The sequence below is a fragment of the Panthera tigris genome, chromosome B1, assembly GCF_018350195.1.
Source record: "Panthera tigris isolate Pti1 chromosome B1, P.tigris_Pti1_mat1.1, whole genome shotgun sequence".
In the NCBI taxonomy this organism is placed as follows: Eukaryota; Metazoa; Chordata; class Mammalia; order Carnivora; family Felidae; genus Panthera; species Panthera tigris.
In genome coordinates, this window is record NC_056663.1 from 101955720 (window position 1) to 101968430 (window position 12711).

A 12711-nucleotide genomic window follows, 5' to 3' on the forward strand; every position below is an offset into this window, starting at 1 on the left:
TGGTATTAGCCACAGATTGAACTGCCTGGCTCAAGTAAGTATTAGGCCATCCATTTTGATGTTTTCCCCTCCCTCAGTGGTATCTGACATTTGACCGTCTTATATCTTATCATGCTTTTTAGAAATTTAGTTGGGATGGTTTGATTGGCACCAAATCATGTCTCATGTCCCATTTTTACTTGCGTGCAGTTTTCCAGACATACTACTTTTTGTTCTTTACACATCTCACCTTGGAACTCACTGCAGAGTCTCAACCCATTAGAAGCAAAGTGAATGGTTCCCTCCATCTCCAATTGTGTAATCCCACTCCCCTCTTTGGAGCTAACTGTCGTTAACAGTTTGAGGTATATCTTTTGAAACGATTTTCTGTGTATTCGCCATGCATCGTTATCCAGTCACATTTATGTACATTTGCGTGCAGATACACAAAAGGTGTATATATATACGTATATATATATATACACGTATATATATACGTATATATATATATACACACACACATATATATATATATGTATACGTGTATATATATATATATATATATATATATACGTATATATGACATCAGACCATGGATACCTTGCAATTTGCTTTCTTCTCTAATACGTTGTGGCAGGCTGTATTTTCAAAAAGATGGTCACCATTGTGTCTCCCATTTCACATGCTCTTACAATGTGATTTGACATTGAGAGGGAGAGTCTAGATCCCCTCTCCTTGAATTTGAGCAGGCTTGTGACAACAAAAAGTGGCAGAAATGATACTGTCTGACTCATGAAGCTAGGTCAGGAAAGCAATGCAGTTTCTCCATTGTTTGATGGAATACCTACTTTTGAAGCCCTGAGTTACCATGTAAGATAGGATTACCCGGCAGCCATCATCATTCTATCAAGAAGCCTCAGCAGAGAGGCCCCATGTAGATGTTCTAGTCAAGGGCCCCTGCTGGTGAATAACTCCCAGGTGTTAAGTCCTCCCAGCTGTGGCTCCAGACTTGATGGAATAGAAATCAGCCAGTTTCACTGTGCCTGGTCTGAATCCTAGTTGTTTTAAGTCACTAAGCTTGGGAGATTCGTTCTAGCAGTAGGAACTGGAACATATGTTTTAAAATTTTTAATAAAAATAGAATCATCCTTATTGTTTTAAATTATACAGAATCTGCAGCAATTTATTTAACAGATGTATAGTATTGATGAACATTAAGTTTGTTGCAAATTTTTCTAAGATTGTACTCACAGAATTATGATTTCTGGGTCAATTGGTTTAGAAATTTCAAGAGTCAGTAGATATGGACAGTCTCCATCCTAAATGACGGTGCCAGAATATATCTATCCACTTCTCCACAGTATGTGACATTATGGGGCTTTAAAAAAGTTGCCACTATAGTGAACAAAAAACAATAAAACCTTATAGGTTTGATTTGAAAAATTATAAGGGAGTTTGTTCCTCTTGTTTTATGTTTATTGGCCACTTTAATTTCCTCTTCTCTATGTGCCTATTCATATCCTTTACCCATTTTTAAAATAGGTTGTTTATCCTTTTATATGTAATTTATGTATAATACAGATATATAATGACTATATACATAATGCATCTGATGGCTGTATATATAAAATCACCAACTACATGCATATAGTTATTAATCATTTGTCAGTTGAAAGTTGAAACTACTTTCTCCTGGTGAGTTGTATGTGTTTTAACTTTTTTTTTTATTTCATCTTACTGAAGTTTAAAATTATATATACATACTGTTTAATGTCCATAACTAATACTATGATAGAACAATTGTCTCTCTCATTTGATCTTCATTTTTCAAAAATTTCTTGGCTATTGTTATGGGGGGGTGTGTTTGTGTGTGTGTTTCACATAAGAAGTTAAGAATCAAACTTATTAAACTGTTCTATGTATTGTAATACTATTTTTTCAGTGATTTTCTTGGATTCTCTAGGCGGTCAATCATATTATGTAAATGATGAGTCTTGTTGCTTTATAATCTGCATTTATGCAGTTTATTTCATTTCTTTTCATATAATAATGACCAGGACAGCTGGTACGTTGTTGAATATTACTGGTGATAATGGGCATTCTTGTCTTTTATCTTATTACTAATTTAAATAATTATACTTCTAATGTTTAACCTTTATTATATTTGCTGAAGTTTCGTATATTTTTCTCTTTATTTTTTAATGTGAATGATTGTTGTTTTCTCTTCTGACCTGTTTTCTTTTTCTCAACAGTTTTTGGAGCAGTTTTCCAAATCCAGAAGCATATAGATAAATAATTTTAAATGTCTGCATAATAATTTCATTGAATATACATACTAAAATCTACTTACCTAGTCTTCCAGTGGTAAACAAGTATATATATTTAATATGTTTGTGTGTGTGTGTGTGCTTATATATATATATATATATACATATATATATATTGCATATATATATATATATATATATACACACACACATGTATATAAGCTACACTGCTTTGAATCTTTTTGTACAAACAACCTTTACATTTGTTTAATTCTTGGCAGTTAGATAGCTTGTGCTAAAGTAAGGGAGGTATCTAACTAACTTTAGTGTACATTTTGTTACAAATTCTTGAGGCTGAATTAGCCTCCAGAAAGGATATACCAAATTACGCTTCCATCAACAGTGAATGAGTGTTCCCATTTCCCTCTACCCTTTCCAACTGTGTGTTTTGAGGATCTTTTTAGTCTACAGATTTGATAGGTAAAAAAGTGTTCATGTGTTGCTTTTATTAGCGTTCATTTTGTTTAGTTTGAACATTGTTAATTTCTCTTTCTTCTTTTGTGAGTTTCCTATTCATATCTTGCCCTTTCTATTAGGGCATTCTTTAGTTCCTTATTGATTTTTTTGTTGATATTTTCTTTTCTTCCCTTGGAGAATGTTATTTTATTCATAAATAGGAACATGATGAGGTTAAATTGCACTTCCCTCCCTAACTACCAGCCTCCATTTCTTCTTTATGGTTACCAGGTTCTTATTTATACTTCTAAACTTATGAAATGTGTACCCATGTGTATATATCTTTATTATTCACACAAATAAAGCCACATTATATGTACATTGTTTTGTACCTTGTATTAAAAAATGCAACAAATATTCCCTATTCATTTATTCAGTAAATACTTCTTTTTAAATTTTTTTTTTAACACTTATTTACTTTTGAGAGACAGAGGCAGAGCATGAGCAGGGGAGGGGCAGAGAGAAAGAGAAGGAGACACAGTTATAATGCAGGCTCCAAGCTCGGAGCTGTCAGCACAGAGTCCCACACGGGGCTCGAACTCATGGACCATGAGGTCATGACCTGAGTTGTAGTTGGATGCTTAACCGACTGAGCCACTCAGGTGCCCCATTCAGTAAATACTTCTTGAGCACCCACTATGTACCAGGTACAACCCTAGTTATTTGGGAATATATTAACGAGCAAAAAAGATAATTCCTTTCTTCATGGAGCTTACTTACATTCTGCATGTAGGGCTGCCTCTTTTTAACTGCTTTCTAGTATTCCATGTGGAAAGGAAGCATAATTTACTTATCCAACTCTTACTTAATAGATATTTATTCTTTTCCAGGCGTTTGCTATTCCTAACAACGCTGAATAATTTTTGACACAAATCCTTAATCAATATGTCCATGTAGCTATAGGATAAAATCTTAGATGTGGAATTTCTGGGTATATGTATGTGTAAAATTTTGTTATAGAAATTTGAAATATATAAAAGAGGAAATATTGCCTCAAACTTATTCTTTTTGATAATTTCAAAATTTTATTTATTTTTATTTGTTCTGAATAATATTCCATTGTATGGATGTGCTATAATTTGCTTGTTTATCTGTTCACTTATTGAAGGGCATCTTGGTTGCTTCAAAGTTTTGGTAATTAGAATAAGGCTCTACCATTCTGGTTCCTCTCTTCTGGAAGTCCTCCAATTTGATAATATTCCACTTAAAAAGTGGTGCGTGTGGATAAAACAAGTCCTCTCATATACTCTGGTAGAAGTTGGAATTGGAATACATACATTGGAGGGCAGTTTGGTCTGTCTATTCACATTTAAACTGCATACAAACAAGAATTCCATGGTTTCGTATCTGTTACGGAGAAACACATAGACACACAATAGGTAACACTGCGTATCTGGCAATCAAATGGGTCAGCATTTAGCTGGAACATGGGTCATTTAGCATGGGTCAGCAGCTGGAACTAAAGGAAGCTGGGCCCAGTGGAACAGAGCAAAGGGTAAGCCTCCTGGACTCACTAGAATTAGAGAGCAAGGCAAAGAAACTGAGTCAGAAACCTAGTCGTGTAGTCTAGGCCAACACAGTGATGAGTAGAAATAGGCTGGGAAACAGAGTTCTACCTCAGGCTCCCTGGGTGTCTGGTGGGTAACAGAAGAGCTAATTCCAGATTCCCCATTGCCAACAAAAGTTGGCATGCTGAAATAGCTGGTGTACTTTCTAATGACAGTAGATTCTTGCCAGGTAAGGCTGGAGTCGAAGGAACTGGAAACCATTGACCTACGTCCAGAATATTATCACCACCTGTGCAAAATATGAAACATTATTCAGTGGTTTTCAGATAGCTTCATTTCTAAATGCTGCAAAACTATACTTTTAAACATAGAATTTTGAAGTGGACTGACATTAAGCCTTCCTTCATAATTTCCAGAATCATCTCCTTACCCCTACCCACACTGCCCACTTAAGACCCTTTCTCTGCCTCCAAACTCAAAGTTTCCACCCTATTGCCTGTGATTCCTCTGCATCCCTTGCAGCCTTAATGTGAAACTGCCTCTGCCAGTCTTGGCTTCTCAGAACCCAAGCAGGGGAAGGGAGGGGATTTGGATTACAGCTTTTCTGATAGCTGAAATCACCAATCACTACTATATTTGTCTCTGTGCCAGGTTTTCCTCTGAATTACACTGTATTATTATATCTGATAGTAGGCCAAGATGCCTATCTTGTAAGAATTTCATTTTTTTTCTCTCTCATTTTACTTTCCACTGAAATGATCTTACAATGATCATTTATGAATTTCTCTCAGCCTCTATTGGCTAGCTCTAATCTCTTAAAGAGGCATTGCCTGAAAACGTAGACATTGTGGCCAGACTCCTGCATTTATATCCCAGGTGCATCATCTCTCTGTGCTATAGTTTGCCATCTGAAAAAACAGATACTAATGCTTGTAAAATGCCTTGAACATATGTGACCATATGTGATACACAGTAAGTGCTCAATATATGTTATCTAATATTTCAACAAGGTGTACTTCTTCCACCACTTTATTATAGGTCATTGTCTCATTTCACAATATCTTCTTTTGTCTGATATAGCATTGGTCTCCTTTTACTAAAATTTCAAGTTAATTTATAACCTATATTTTGTTAGTTTATGTATAGACATGTGAGTTCGTGGTACTGTCCCTAATCCAATCCTTGTTTTCTGCCAAGATTTATTAGTCCCCTCCAATGCCATTTTTCTTTTAATGTCATATCTGTTATTCTCTGTATGTGTACAGTTTTATCAGGGAATTTTTCCTTTCCTACACATGTCAGATTCATACATTCCTGCCAAGTATATTCCTTCTAGCCCATGCAGACACACTCCAGCCTCTGCAGGAGCCCTCTGTCCCAGAAATCTAAATACATCCCTACTCATAAAGAAAGCTGGCTGGTCACATCTCACATCCTTCTTTATCTTGCAAAGTCACAGCCTTTTCCTGGAAGGCAAGATAAAAACACATCCTGTGCCCTGGGGACCTTCAGCTTTCTGCCCAGAACTTCAAAATGCACAGAGAGACATTTTGGAGAGTTCCACCCATTTCCTATGTGCTCAGTTGAACCATTAGAAGTTAGTAGTACTAAGAGGATTTGATCAAAGTGGGCAGATTTTGACCTAACTCGGATATAATCAAGAGCCAAAACTATATGGGCTCACCGCTAATGAGTATCTGAGTAGTCAGGGAGGAGAGAGATGCAAGATTAGACTCTAAATATTCCCAGTGTGAACTTTCTGATACTTCAGGAGGGTCCGAAGGGTCATACACTCATTATGTTGGTGAGGTTTCTGCCCAACAAGGTGGCTGAAGATGCTCCCAGGGTCTCTATGCATCTGCCCTCTCCAGGGTAGGTTCTGTGATGAAGGACAAGAGCAGCAGGGGCTGCAGTGTTTTTCATATTCATTATACCTGGAGACTTTATTTCATGTAGAGAGTCTCTGAATTATAATAGATACCTTTTGCATATGTATAATCTTAACTGAGTCCTTTCTCCTGCAGGAATTTGTGATATATAACAAGATGTGAACTAAGACCTCAGATGTGAGTTTCTCTCCACATTCATTAAATTCCTAGCCTCACTCTATTTTTATATGTGAAATTTTTTGTGCTAGGAGAGGGAGTCTGCCTTTAGTATTTGATCTTACCTCTCAGATTTGCCCTCATGAGTGACAGTTCCCTTCAAAAGTGGACTTTTGAGTAGTCTTTTGATTATTTCTGCCGGCACCCACCACATGTCTTCACCTTGGAATAATAATAATAAAAGTGTGTAATAATGTTAAGTGTTTACCATGTAGCAGGCACTGTGCTGATGTGTAGTTACTCACTTAACCCCGACAACACCCCTGAAGAGGGTGCTAATATTATGCCCGTTTTGTTTTCCCCATACCTCCCTTCCTTGTCATACTTTGCTCCTACAGCATATAGTGTCCAAAATCACCCTTACCTTTGGGTCCTGTGGTCCTCTGTTGGGACCACAGGACTCAGCGGCCCCATTTTGGGGAACACATTGCCAAAGCAGATCTAAAATCTTTATACAGTCCATGAGTTCTTATGGCCACCAGATGGGAGTATTGTGATTATAAAGAACTCTCCAGAAAATAGATTCAGTGCAAATGTGAGGAGATCGACCTCAAAAGGTTTGCTTGTGATTTTAATACCTAGAATGATTTTCTAAAGCATAGCCAAACTTCTTTTGTAAAAACACATTTTAACTATTTTAAGGTACCACAAAGTGGGGTATATCAATAATATTACATTGTTTTGAAGATTTTCTATATGTTATAACTCTACACACACACGCCCATACCTTTTAGCACAAACATTGTTAGATATACAGTTCTTAATATTAGTTCTAATGGTTTCTGTAAATACATAGGTTAGGATTTTCTAGGCTGGCACTTCTCATGCTTGCTTCCACTGGCGGAAGAGAGACAGTAAACATGTCCCCCAAGAACAGCAGACTGGCCTTAAATGGCCCCTTGGGAAAAAAAATGCCTTTGAAGTCTCAGGTTTCACTTCACAAGTTGTGTGTATTTTTCTTTCTTTCGTTCTTTCTTTGTTTCTTAATAGTTCTTAAAAAAAATTTTTTTGTTTTTCTTTATTTTGAGAGAGAGAGAGAGAGAGAGCACGTCCACAAGTGGGAGAAGAGCGGAGAGAAGGGGGGACACAATCCCAAGCAGGCTCCACACTGTCAGCACAGAGCCTGCTGTGGGGCTTAAACTCACCAGCCCATGAGATCATGACCTGAGCAGAGAGATCAAGAGTCAGATGCTTAACCCACTGTGCCACCAGGCACTTTCTATTCCATAATACATATCAGTGTTTTTAACTACAAAAATAACATTAAGTAATATGGTCATCGCTGGGAAATGTGACATGCTTGCCCCACAGTCAGTTTGGGGAGCCTGGCGTTTAGATTTCTGGAAGACAAGAAAAGACTAGACATGCCAGTAGGGAGCTCTTCAATGTCCGTCTCCCTTGAGATTTTCTGGTTGTTATCTGCTGTGGTGTTTGACTCCTATTTGCTGCTTAGATTTTCTTTTATTCTGCTTCTTGGGCCTTCATATTTATTTTTATTAACATTTTGGCTCAATTTTTGGCCTTCAGTAATGCCCTTTCTTCAATTCCCAGGATTACACTTACTCTTTCTTTCATGATAACTCCCAGACTCCTTCTCAAATCAAACTTTTTGATGAGATAACTTGCGTTTGTCTTAATTCTTTCACTTTCTCGTTTCACTACTGTTCACTTTGTAATGTGTTTTATTTGTTTTAAAAATAACTAAATAATATATATAGCAGTCCCACACCTTTTAGAACAAACTAAAAATTCTTCCTGTTCAAGATCATCACAAATGGGTGAAGGAAAAAAGCGTAACTAATAAAAATTATACTATTAATATTTATAATGATGATGATGATGATGATGACAAAGAATAGTAAAGAAGCCAGGGAGAATGGTAGTCCCTAGGATCTTTATCTTCATTATCTTTAATGATCTTTATCTTCATTATCTTTATCTTCAGATATCCTGAATTTTTGCCAAATTCAGAGTAGAAATGATTCTGATTACTAGAAAAACATTTTGGTGAATTTAGAAGTGCATTACTGCTTTACTGTTTTATTTTAAGCTCTCTTTTACTCCTCCCCCCGCCCCCCCATATATTCTTTACTGACATCTTTGAGATATTAGAATTAGTAAATACCTGCAGGAAGTGTGCTGCTGAATGTTTTGTCATCTTGATTAACACAGGAATTTATCTTCATGTGATGTCAGTATAGGATTAACTCAGGGAGGTTAAACGTCTATTTAAGATGTCAGATTCTGTGACCTACATGTTACCAGTTGTAGTAGGTTTTATTATTTGTTCAAAACATTGTCTGCCCCTCTTCAGTGGATTTATTCCTGCAGAATGCCTCCCTGGAGAAGGAGTTGAATTGGTCAGGCTTGGCCTCATAACTTTCGTTGGCCAGTGAACTGTGAACGGAAGTGACACGTGCCTCATTCACGACAATGCTTTAAGAGCCATCCCACAGCTTCCTCATTGCTCTTTTCCTCCGCAATGAGAACAACATGCCCCAGTTAGGGGCAGCTCCTTCCATCTGGATCCTGGGATGAGAAAATCATGTGAAACAGAGTCACAGCATACCCTTATGTGTGAGAAACAAATCTCTTTTGTTAGCCACTGGGCTCCTGGGGTCATTTGTTGTAACCTAACGATGGCTGTGGGACATACCAGTGAAATCTTTATCAGGCAATTTTATCGATCTGTAAACAATAGTAGTTTGTCCTTGATACAGTGTATCTGTGTTATATATTAGTCATTGCAGGAGCAAATTTAGCTGGAGACCAGTAGCCACTGATTATTTTCAGTAAAATTCTCTCTTAAATTTTGCTTTTGAATAAATAAGGACATGTAGAGTCTTAATTTTGCCATATTCTTCCTCTTCCAATAAAAGTATTAGAGAAGCCCCATAGCTAGGTTTGGTATACAGACATGTAGTAAGTACATGGTCCAATCAACTGGTTTTCTCAGTATGGTTATAAGGTATGATGAAGCAGTCAAGATTCCTGCGTTTCAACGGGCCATAGGTTGGGTTCCCTGGAAAGAATCTGAGGTGGATATTAGTGAGTAAGAAGTTTACCCAGGAGAACCCTTGGGGTTAATACCTGTGGAAGAGAAGGAAAAGGAAGGAAAGGGAAAGGAGCATGGCTTGGCAGAAAGAAAAGCTGGGCTATAATGCAGTCTGAACAAAGGACTCACCCAACCTCACAGGCAGCTCTAAAGCTGGGCTGGCCCTTCAGAGTGGTCCCAAGCTGGGATGGGGGTGGGGGCCACAAGCTTTATACTGTACATTAAGCAGTCATTGGATGTGGACTTCCTAAGGGTGTATGAACTTATGTAGTGCATCTCCTTAGCTGAGACAATCCCCATAGAGGACTGATGGCTGAGGACTCTGCTGACTGCTCTCCTGAATGGAGGAATGCCTAGGGGATAAGTCCTTTTTCTCGAAGGGGATCTGGGTGGCACAACACAGCCTCCACTGAAGTCCTCCCCTTTTGCTGCTCAGATTCATTTCATTACTAAAGTTCTGGGAGCAGACCTTCCAGAATTTTGTTGGGCTTCTTTTTTTTTTTTTTTAACTTTTTTTTAATGTTTATTTTTGAGAGAGAGAGACACAGAGAGACAGAGCACGAGCAGGGGAGGGGCAGAGAGAGAGGGAGACACAGAATCTGAAGCTGGCTCCAGGTTCTGAGCTGTCTGCACAGAGCCCGACGTGGGGCCTGAACCTACAAACTGTGAGATCATGACCTGAGCCAAAGTCAGACCCCTCACCGACCGAGCCACCCAGGTGCTCCTGTTGGGCTTCTTTCCTGGGGCTACTTGTAAGAGGAAGACTGGTGGGATGTGAATCACAGCCCCTATTGCTGTCGTTGGCCTCAGAACTGCCACTGAAATTCACTCTTGCTCCCATATGATCCGCTCTAGGTTACTCTCCTCAGCTTCCCTGCATGTCTCTGTGGCCCACTTAGCATCATGATGTTGCCTCTGGTAACCATGCCCTTCTCAGGCTGTAGCTTGACTATTTGTCCATTTACTATCAAAATGGAACAAGGAAATATACAGAGGTGTCCATGTCAATCACCAGATGTGACATGTACTTTCTTTCTTGTACTCATTGTGTAGCAGAGGTTGTTACCTCCTCCTGATGATTAGGGTTAATTATCCCAGCCAGGTTCATGCTGCATTTCTTGTTTGCTAGTCTCTTGGCAAGAGGGGCCCGAAGTGTCAGCCCTAATTTATGGGAATCTTGCTGTGTCCCCTGGAGAGAGTGTATGCCCTTTATAAACCATGACCTCTAAACCCACAGATTCCAGAGATGACAGGACAGGAAGCACAAATTCTCCAACTAGATCACTGGGAGTTGTAGTAAATGGGCCATTTCCACTTCCATCACTTGATTCCTAGACCCATGTATTGTACCTACTGGGGACACAGCACCATATCAAAGTCATCTGATAATGTTTATTGCAGGATCCTGGAGGATAATGTTGTAGCCTCCAAAACTTTAGATAGTGATATGTGCTAATGAGGAAAAAAAAAAAAAGAAAAAGAAAAAGAAAGAAAGAAAGAAAAAAAAAAGCAGAGAAGCAAAGGGAAGTGTAGGATGGGGTGTTTAAAATTATAGATAGGGTAGCTAAGGCAGGCCTCACCTAGCGGTGACATTTGAGTAAAGATCTAAAGGAAGAGAGAAATATAGGGTAAGTATATTCCACACAGTGGGAGCAGAAAGTGCCAGGCCTGTGGTAGTAGTGTTCCTGGCATGCTCAAGGAACAGTGGTCAGAGTACCAAGAGTAGAGAAAGAGAAGCAGGGTGTTGGAGGATGATGTCAGAGTGGTGATACGTGACCATATCATGTAGGGTCTTCAAGGTCAATGTAAAATACTTGCTTTTGCTCTGAGTGAACTGAGAAACCACTGGAAAGTTCTGAGGTAAGAAATGATATGCTATGACTTAGGTTTTACCAGAATCTCTGTGGCATTATTTTGAGGATAGACGGAAGGGGGAAGCAGAGATACCAGTTACAAGGCTCTCCCACTGTCACCATCCTAGTCCAACCACCACGGTCTCTTACCTCATATGAGGGTAACAGCCTTGTATGAGGTAAGAGACCGTGGTGGTTGGACTAGGATGGTGACAGTGGGAGAGGTCTCACAGATTAGAACTTCCAGAGGCACCAGTCACAATATATTCTATGTCAGAGGGGTCTCTTAGACTTGTATAACATGGAAGTACGGGTTAGTCAAATTCTTGCTACATTTTGAGGCAGAGACAACCAGATTTGCTGATACAGAATGTGAGAGGAAGATACAGAATGTGAGAGGAAGAATGTGAGAGGAAGTATGAAGGATGGCTTCAAGGTTTGCAGCCTGAGCAACTGAGAAGTTGGGATTGTCATGAATTGAGACGAAAAAGACAGTAGAAGGAGCAGATTGGGGGAGTAATATTAGTACTCAGTTGTAGACACATTAAGGTTGAGATGCCTATTAGACACTCAGTCAGCTGCTAGATATGTGAGCCTGGAAACCATGGGAGGTGTTTTGAGTTCCATACTTTGTAATCATTAACATAGATGGAATTTGAAGCCATGAGAATGGAGACAGTTTACTTACTAAGGGTGGCGAGAATAAATGATCAGCTAAGGAGTGAGTGTGGGTAAAGAGAAACAGGACACTGAACCAAGCCGGAGACTGAACCAGATGCACTCCACGTTCAGAATTTGGGGAAAGGAGGAGGACCCGGCAAAAGAGATGGAGCAGGAGCAGAGAGATGGAAGAAATCCAGGCCACAGAGCCATCTGGGAGCCAAGTAAAGAGGATGCTTGAAGAAGAGCTGCAGAAGGAATGAAGGAGCCAGGCATAAGGTCTCTGGAACCAACCAGAACTGTTTCCCTAGAGTGTTTTACTCTCCATACTTAGTGTAACGTTGGAGAATAAAGTGCAGCATTAGAGAAATGTGCGTTCTTGCATCCCTTTGGAACTTCGACAATAAAGGTTCAGCTTACCACTTTCAAAGCAAGTCTGGTATTCTAGAGGAGGGACCCACAGGTATAGAAGACATTTCAAAGCACTCAGTCAGGACTGTAGTTCTTTCATTTCTATCTTTCTTAAAACACCTATTTTAACAAGTTGTTTTTGGGCCCTTGCCTGGAAAGCTAAAAAAAGCCAGAAGCTGTCTGTTGTCTTAAGCCTCCAGCCTCACCCGGTACATGAGAAGAACGTGTCGGCACACATTGCCGGATTCATGCTGGGGTGCTGTTAAAGCCTCTCACAGAAGCCCCAGCAAATAAAAAGAAGGCGGAAATTTCATTCGTTACCAATCGATTTTGAGAATGCTTTTATTTTTTTTAACT